Below are 2715 nucleotides of genomic sequence, written 5' to 3'. Positions count from 1 at the left end.
TGATAGTCCAGGTGTGCTGGTGGTCATCCCAAGTGAAAGAAAACAAATCTTGGCTGCTTGAGTCCATGGCATGCTAAAAAAGACATGACATAAATCAACCACAGTCAATGTTTTACTTCCAGTGAGGATTGCTGATAGAAGAATATTGGGGTTTTGTACCACCAGATGTCTAAGAATCACAATATTATTGATTGCTCTTAAGTCTTGCATAAAATGCCAATCCTTTCTACTAGGCAGGATTTGGATATTGCATGGTCTAATATAAGGAATAATTAGACCTTTCTAAAATATAGTCTTGTTATAGGCTTTATTCCCTCAATTGCCTCTGGTTTTCAAGGATATTATTAAATATTAAAGTTTAAATAGATTTACTTCAACTTTAATAGGAGTGGCTGAAATTATTTTCCCAATATCTGTGGATGACTGTGACCATAAATGATCAGGTAGGGCTTGCAATAAGTTTTTAACAATGTCCATTGGTTCTGAATTTGAAAAATTTTGTTGAAGAATTTGTATAGCCATGGTTTTATCCTCAGCTTTATTCTCATCTAGTTTTTTTTTTTCTCGTTCCTGAATCTTTTTGCTCCATGTTCAAGAATATTTCCCCCTTTTGAGAAAAGGAGATTTGTATACTGTGGAGCTCTAAGAAATCTCTACTAAGAAGGTATATAGGAGCTGAAGGAACAAACAAAAAGGAATAAAGGTCACTAAGTGGCCCTACGTGAAATTCTAAAGGTTGGGACTTACAGTCATGGATTGGTTAGATACCCCCATCATTTAAGTGATTTTGTGACTCCAAAAATTAATGAGCTAAAATCTTAAGATGTTGGAAAAGGTACAGCAGAATAAGCTACAGAAATGAATAAAATAGAAAAGAGAAACAAAAAGAAGGATAAAAAAAGCCAAAATCTGGTCCTTTGAAAAGGCATATATGTGTGTGTGTGTGTGTGTGTGTGTGTATGTGTATATATGTGTGTACAAATGTGTGTATATATGTGTGTGTGTGTGTATATATATATATATATATAGTTATCTTAAGTTTCAATTTCCAACCAATCTGATTAAGAAAACTAAGTCATACTAAACTACTAAACAATATTAGGAATATAAAAATAGAACATTAATTGTGAAGTGGGAGCAAAAATCATCACTATTCATTGATAATATGTCAGTGTCCATGTGGAAATTCAAAAGAATCTACAGACATATACGAGTGCTTGAGTCTGAAACGAGGTTTCTGAGAGTAAGGGCTGCTCAGTGGGGTCAGGGCGGACCCCGGCCCGGCGCCACGTTCCGGAACCTGCGCACCACGCTCGTTTTCCTCCACTTGGTCTCCCTGGTCGCCACCGCCTTCTACCCCATCTACTTTCGGCCACTAATAAGGTTGGAGGAATAGCGGAAGGAACAAGCCATAAATCGGGTTGGTATTGTTCAGGAAGATGTGTAGCCACCACGGTTAAAAGTGTGGTCTGATTCATTTCTCAAGGAATGAGAAGGCTGTCACCAACTTTGATTAGGAGAGGAGGTTTCGTGCTTTCGATTCTGCACCAAGTACAATCAATCACCTCACCATAGGACTATGGCTGGATAAGAAAAGTCTATATTGCTGTAACTAAGAGTACTTTAATAAATGACTGTGCACAAGGAGTAATATTTCCCTTTTTAAATATCAAAAGAACCCTGGAACGAATTATACCATTAGGAAGGTTTTCATGATTGGGTGGACTTTCCAAAAATGAAGCTGTCTCACCCAGCTGTGTTTGCAGAGAGCTGTGATGTGAATATAAGCAACAAGTGGGTTTGAGAAGGTCCAGGTCCGTTTTGCCATCTTCCAAAGAAGAGATTTCAGTAAAAAATCGCCATACTGAGCTGCCTCATAGGGTCCTATGAAAATCAGGTTGATAAAGCTCTTTGAGGATAAGGTACTTTGTGCTGTTTAAGAATAAGCAGTTTGGCTTAACCAGGTCTTGTTGAAGATTGCCCGATATTGGAAAATAGATATGCAGCAAGTCAAACTGGATGGGTGCACATGCATAGAAATCAAAGATGAATTAACAAGTGAAAGTGTGGATATTAAAATGATTATTTTTTACTTCACAATGGTGTTGTTAAGTTTTTTAATCTTTTTTGGTAAAGTAATTAAATTCTAGTACCAAGAAGTGCAATTTGACTAGATTATATTTGACTAGATATTTGTGTGTATTCATTGATACACAAATAAATATTTTAGAGGTAAATAGCAAAAAAAAAAAGTGCTTGGCAAGGTTGCTGTACATAAAATCAACACACAAATATCAGTAATGTTCTTTATATATGCAAGAACAAACTGGAAAATAAAAATGTAATAAAAATCTCCTTCCCATTAGTAAAAATAACTATAAGTCACCTGGGATAAATCTAACAAAAATATGTAAATTTTTTATGGTTAAAATGATAAACTTTTTGAAAGACATTTAGGAAAATCTAAGTAAATGAAATCCATCATGTTGATGGATTGTAAGACTCAATCTCATAAAGATAGTAGTTAATCTTATATTAATATATACATTAAATATTATTAGTATAAAAAATGACAGTAGTGTTTTTTCATGGAACTTGATGACCTGATCCTCAAATTTCAGGGTATGGGATCAAGAACTGCCAAGTAAAATTTGAAGAAAAAGAATAAGGTGGGATGGGGGAGGTTGTACTACCTGATGTCAAGATTTATTATCT

General features: G+C 35.1%; 1 pseudogene; it reads left to right on the top strand.

The window, feature by feature from the left end:
* Positions 1 to 1165: 1165 nt before the first annotated feature.
* Positions 1166 to 1492, top strand: LOC138397305 (small integral membrane protein 20-like; annotated as a pseudogene).
* The last annotated feature ends 1223 nt before the right edge of the window (positions 1493 to 2715 follow it).

The sequence above is a fragment of the Eulemur rufifrons genome, chromosome 16, assembly GCF_041146395.1.
Source record: "Eulemur rufifrons isolate Redbay chromosome 16, OSU_ERuf_1, whole genome shotgun sequence".
In the NCBI taxonomy this organism is placed as follows: Eukaryota; Metazoa; Chordata; class Mammalia; order Primates; family Lemuridae; genus Eulemur; species Eulemur rufifrons.
Note: the sequence above shows the minus strand (reverse complement) of the source record. Positions and strands in the feature narration are given on the sequence as shown.